Below are 6936 nucleotides of genomic sequence, written 5' to 3'. Positions count from 1 at the left end.
GTATTAAAAATAAAACACAGACAGAAACACATGCATCTGTAGGGATAAAAGGTAACAGTCATGCAAACCAAAGACGTAGACCTAAGATACTTCCTCCTGCACCACTTAATTCAAGATGTTGTTTGTGGACTTGAACTCGACCTTTAACATTACAGACTAACAAACAGAGGTATAGAACTACAAAACAAGAAATAACCATTTAGATAAAAGAATGAACAACAAAAAATAAATGGAAATTAACAAAAAAGGAGGTATGTACACATTAAATGGATACATTTTGGACAAAGACAAAACACAGAACACAACCAAGTGCTGTCACAGCAAAAAAGGAATTGTTTATGTGGGTTATGATATTTTTCTTCTGATTATTTGTTATTATTATTTTTCATTTTCTCTAATATTGCTTGTTTTAATTAATCTATGGTCACAGAGATATTTTGGGTGGGAGTGGGAAAAAGAGAGAAAACACAACAAGGAACATGCCAGAACAAAGAATAAATAAATTAATTAAGCATATACCAGAAGCTAACCCGCCATCTCCTAGCAGTGGCCCCCAGCGGTGGCCCTCAGCTCCCAGCAGTGGACCCCAGCTTCCTGACTGACCGGCAGCAACAGGTGGGGGTGGGGAGCTTCTTCTCTTAAACAAGAGGCAGCAGCATCTGGTGTCCCTCAGAGTTGTGTTCCCTCTCCATTCCTCTTGTCTTGGCTGTCAATTCCCTGAATTGTTCTGATGACATCACTGGTATTGGTCGGACCAGACAGACGGTCTGGTCCGACTTAACGCGCTTATGACTGAGGCATGATGGTGGACTTCCATTGACAAAATGGGAAACTAAAGTGTAGTAACGTTCTTCTCCCCCAGACGTGATCTCAACCACAGACTGAAAGGAAAAGTGTCTCATGATTGCATTTTCCACATTCTGTGATGAACATGGTAATAAATTCATCACCTTTAGTGACTCGTCTCCTGAGTGTGATTCTGCTTTGGGTCAGGAAGCTGAACCCCAACATTGTAGCAACATTGTTATCCCAACATTTTTGATTTGAGGCCCAGATAAAATGTTGACAGATTATTTCCAGAATAGGAGGCAAAAATATTTGCTTTAAGGTGAATGGATTAGAGTAGCTGGTGAGTTAAATAAGTTCTGTTTAAACTACAGCATGCGTGGCCAGGGCATTACCATTCTGCTTGGTTCTCATCACTCTTCAGTGCTCAGTCTGGGCTTTCTCCCATTGACTTGGATTTCTCCGGTAGGATTTCGACCGGGCCAACCAGTGAACAGAAGGAGAAGTTGTGAACGATGACGTTGATTTTCTGTTCTGTAGTTTTAGCGATGGCAGCAGAGGAAGTGAATGAAGCTGTTCAGTCTATGCTGACCACACTTTTAAAAAACGAACTAACATCAGCAGCCTCCTTCAGATCAGCTCCTCTCTCTTCACAGTGGCAGATGGTTGTTTACAGCACAGGCAACTTCCGGTAAGCATCACAGTGTCGAACTGGTGATTTACATTTGTCATGTCTGAATGTTAGTAACTGCACTTGAGTGGCAGTTACTAAAAAACTCTAAAAATTTTTACTCTAAAAATATTAGATATTTAGAGTAAAATCTAAAACTTAAGCAGAGCCCACGCCTCAAGAGGCATTCATTTCTTAACAGCTGATTCTTCTAAACTCTCTGGACAAAGTGAAGAGCAGAACAAGCTGCTGGTTTTAACAGAATGCCTCTTCCCACAGATTCTGTCAGGTTGGGTTAAGACACTGTAAAATTAATTTTGACAAACAGGATAAGGCAAGTGATACTTATTAATTTACCCAAAGTTATCTATAAAATTGTAACAGTGCAGTTTGTCAATAAATCTTCCTGGAAATTAGACTGAATTTTAAAAATATGTTGTTTTTTTTCTCTTGGCACTGACACATGTCTTTAAAATTGTCAGAGGAGTATTGTTTAGTTCAGTGTTTTGACATATTTCAGATTCTCTGAGGTTTCCTTGTTTCTTGGCTCCCAAAGAAATGGCCAACTTTTACCAATCAGAGTAGGTTGATTATAGCCAAAGCCAGACTTTTTAAATAACATCATCTAAAGCTGAATGGGGACATGAAAGATTTAATCGTCAATAACTCTTTGCCTGTTTGTTGGAGCAGAGTTTTGTGACCAGATCTGTTTTTAAAATTCTCTTGGCATTCCCGGGAAATGCTCTGGTTCTCCAGAGTCTGGGACTTTGGCTCTGCCCCCAGGACTGGGTGGGCCCATTAAATGGTCTAAATGTGTGGTAGAACTGGATCAGAAGTATGAGCTGGACTGGGAATAGCGCTTATGTGGGTTTTCCTCACCAGCTTTCAGAACCATCCTCTGGTTGGACTGAGAGGGATCCAAAAAATCCTGACTGGGTAACAGATGGATCCCTGACTCAGTCTTTGGCTGACCAGATACCCACACCATGTTAGTTAGTTAAGCAAATTGCCATAATTTATGGCAATTCATAAATTATGGCAATTCATAAATTATGGCAATTTATGAATTGCCATAAAATCTCAAAAATAAGAATGAGACAATGACAGACATAAGAGCCATTAGGTATCCTGTTTGTTTTGCTTCTTTCCCCTGATAAATTCACTGGAAGTGCCTCTTCAGTATTATGGTCTTTCCCAGCACATGGTGTCATTTTATAGAACAAACAAGTAACTATGTTACCTTCAGTTCTCATAAAATGCTGTACATATCAAACATGACTTAAAATAAATTTGACTTTGTAATTTAATGCATTGTAATTGGGCTTCTGTCTCTTTAAGATGCACCTGATCTTTCTGAGACACTGCCTGCAGGAAGTCATCACATAAACATCTCTCTGTTATCCCTTTAACAACGTTTGTACCAGTGTTTCACTAACAAGTAGTTCATGTGATGAGATGTGTAGTTCTAACCACTTGCTTGCTAATTACTGCTGGCTAGTCTGAAGGAGCTGAGGGGGGGAGTTGCGGGGAAGGGCTGCTCTGTGAGGCGGGGGCTCAGTCTGGAGACTGCAGCTCAGAGGAGGAGCTGTGAGGAAAAGGCAGCACTCAATGAGACCAAGCCTTTAGGAATCCCCAGACGGTTGCCATGGGAGATTAAAGAATTTCTCAAACATGCATGAAAGAATCAAAGCAACATTCCATGCATGGTTGTGATGAGGGTATAACATTATAACATGATGTAAAGCTCAAAAAAGTGGATTTCACATAATATTGCTCCTTTAAGAGTGCATGAAGGGATCAGGGTTTAATCTGCAGATATGAGAATGTTGCAGTGAAGAAGGAGTTGACCTGAAAGGTGAAGATAGGAAGGTTGGAGGAGGAGGAAGCTGATAAGGAGACTTTCCAGCAAACTCATCTTTCAAGGTTTCCAGGCAGAAACATCCCATGGGAAGGAGCATCCATCACTCCTTACCTGGGAATATGTGGGGGACGTCCAGGAAGGGCTGGACAGATCTAATTTATTTGGGTCTGTTAAATCTGAGACCCAATCTCAGTGCAAGGGAGAAGGCAGATGGATGAATAGATGTGTCTTGTCAATAAGAGATATGCAGTTTCTTTAGTTAGATATCTTGAAGATTGTTTTTGTTTTTTCATCTTAAAATGTGATGGAAATTATGCTAAAATAAATGGAAATTTGTGATGATAACATGACAAGATATGATAACATTCACTTTTGTTGGGACTTCCAGGGCAGCGATGTCTGTACAATGTGTCTGATGAATGTAGACGGGTTTGCATTCATCATGTAATCATGTAATTTGACATTTCCAAAATAAATTCATTTAATGGACACAAGGTCATTTTGAAAAACCCTTTGCGTTAGGCTGAGGTGGTTTTTTTTGGCTGCATAAAACTTTTTGTTATTTTGCAAAACATCACATGAGTCACATGATCAACAGCTGTGTGGGTTTCTTCATGGCACAAACCTATGAAGAAGAAGACAACAGGAAGTAGCTGGAGGATGATGGTGTGCCACATTTTGTAATGACTTATTGCATGAACAAACTTTTCACATATGATTTTTATTGCGCCTCTTATTTTATGGAAACACTGCACTTGCGAAATTGTGTTGTTTTTACATTAGCTTAACATTGACAAAGTTTTGTGCACATTTATGATGGAAACCCAGCTGATAATGGCAGTCCAAAGGTAAGACACACTGGAAAATGGCCGTGTGGTATTAAATCCAGGTCTTCATCATTTTACCTTGAATTGTTTCTCCTCTATTTGTGAAATCTCTTTTCTACTGTAGCTGACTTTGTAATTTCAGTCGATGACGATCCCCTTCCTGAAAATGATGTGGGGCCTGCGCCCATCTCACCCACTCGCATGAATGTCTGACAGAAGACGCTGCTCTTCCTTTGTTTGGTGGGATGTCTCTCACAATATGGTCTTTGTACTCTGTTGTACACTAACACTCAGCCGGAGGGAAACACTCACATGCATTGTTCACAGCCTGACACACTCAAACACACATTATTCCAGTCTGCAGATGAATTCACAACAGGGTACATCTGTTGTGTTCAGCAGATGTACCCTGCTCAGACACATTTGTGTGTGTGAGCTGGTGTTATTAATGCTGCAGGGTCATCTGCGATGAGTCAATGGAGACTCACCTAACTGAGCAGTACGCAGCATCACAAAACACCATTTGTCCCTCAGAGATTTTACTTTAATGTTCTGCCTAAATGCCCCAGAAGATAAAAACTAATTTTAATATGAGATGACCTGAGGGAATACAGTACATCTAATAATCTAATAACTAGTTTTGCTCCCTTTGACAACAACAAGTGTTCACACAACTGGTCTTTTGCAGCGAGTCTTTTACATCAATGTGGAGCAATTTTGCACCTGTCTTCTTTCTGGAATTGTTTTAATCCAACTTCATGGTTGGATTTTCAAACGCAAATTAAATTTTTTTCCAATAAATTTGAAGTTTGAACTTTAACTAGGCCACTCGACAACCATAATTTCGGTTTAAATTGACCATATGTTTTGAGCCAGTCTCCTGCTGCACAACCTACCTGATCCATCAAACTGATCAGATTAATCAGAAGCAAAGCAGCCTGAGGGATGATTAATATGTTTCTTTGTTTGTGTGTTTTTTGTCAAACAGAAGACGTGTTGTGTTCTTTCTGGTCAGCAGGGTTTGTGGCTTTTTAAGGCAATTTCATCCAGTCTCTCTTTGTGATTGATGAATCAAGAGCTTGAGCTCTTCAGTTCTTTAGATGTTCTGGTTATGTTGGTTATGAGCTGTCAGTGTCCCCTCATTTATTAATTTTTTCCATTTGTAGATCACTGTGATTCTGTAGAGTCCAAAAGCCTTAAGGCCTTGACATTGCTCTAGCCATTTCTCTATTTGACCACCTTGGACTTCACAGATAATCACCTTTTCATGCTGGTGAGCTCAGATGAACAACCATAGTAAAAATATCTGTTGGATGTCTTCAGGAGGCTGGTAGTGGATGGTAATGAGTGTGTAGGTAATGAAAATGAAGTCACACGGCCCTTGAGGTCAAGTAGACATGGGGGCATGAATAAGGCTTTGGAAATGTCTTTCATGACTGATAGATTTCAATTACTTTGTTTCTTTCTGTTCTCATCTTCCCCCCACAAACTACTTCTCAGGCCAGTGCTCCTAAGAACCCATTCAATCACTGAACAGAAGCTTAAAACAAATCCATGTGTGAATGTGCCATAACTTTCTCCAGCAGAGCAGAAAAAAACATTCAGTTATTACAGCTGGAAATTATAGATTGTTCTAAAACTTGGCAGCAATGATGAACTCTGACCTGAACCTTCAGAGTCACATAGAGACAGTTACCAAGTCGGCTTTCTATCACCTGAAGAACATTTCCAGGATTAAAGGACGAATGTTTCAGCATGATCTAGAGAAACTCATCCATGTTTAGTTGCATTGATTACTGCAACAGTGTCTCTACAGGTCTGACTAACAAATCAATCCTCCAGCTGCTGCTGATCCAGAACGCTGCTGCTGGAGTTCTGACTAATCTACTCAACGCCTCCAGTAGATCAGTCTAGAGACATCCACAAATGCAAAAGTGAGGATTTTGAATTTGGGTCCACTTTAAACCCACACATCGTAACATGGATAGCTTGTTGCACTAATAAATGTAGCTGTCCTTTGAAAACAGCTTTTTGTTATTTGGATTTATCTCTGGGTGATATTAAAACTTGTTTGATTAACTGAAACATTTAATCATGACAAACTAAGCCAAAACAGACTGTTGACTGGTTGAAGGTTGATGCAGGTCAGGATCTGCAAAGTGGAAGCCAATGTGATTTTTGTCCTATGATAATGAAAAGGGATTGTGTGTGTTCTGTGTGTGTTCTGTGTGTGGACTGTGTGTGTGGGCTGTGTGTGAGCTGCATGGAGCGCTAAAAGATGGCAGTCTAAACAGCTGATTGCGATCACAGGAAAGTCATACAGAAAACTCAAACAGAAACTTCCTGTGCATGTCTCACTCTGGCCAGAATATGAACTGATTCATGATTCCACAAAGGTTTTCTCTACAACTCTTATAAACCAGAATAACCATTATTTTTACATTTTATAACCTGATGAGAGAATTCCAGTTTCCCTCATCATTTAAACAACCTGCAACATCAGATTAGCAAATCACACACAAGTTCATTTTCATTAATATATCAGTTGAGTCATCACAGGCTTCTTATTAATGCTAAAATCTGCAGCTCTTCAGTTCCAGTGTGTGACCTGGAACATACCGCAAACCGCACACAGTGTGTTATAAATGAGTCACGCACGTCTGAAATCCACAGATCACATGCTGGAGTTATTCATTAAGCATCTCAGGATTCCTCTGCTGATCTCCACATTTAGGTCGAGTTCACACATAGATGGATATGTGGGAAAACTCTGCTAAAAGTGTCACTGATAT

The sequence above is a fragment of the Poecilia formosa genome, unplaced genomic scaffold (genome assembly GCF_000485575.1).
Source record: "Poecilia formosa unplaced genomic scaffold, Poecilia_formosa-5.1.2 Scaffold307, whole genome shotgun sequence".
Classification (NCBI taxonomy): Eukaryota; Metazoa; Chordata; class Actinopteri; order Cyprinodontiformes; family Poeciliidae; genus Poecilia; species Poecilia formosa.
The sequence above is the reverse complement of the archived record's forward strand: the minus strand, read 5'-3'. Positions refer to the sequence as shown.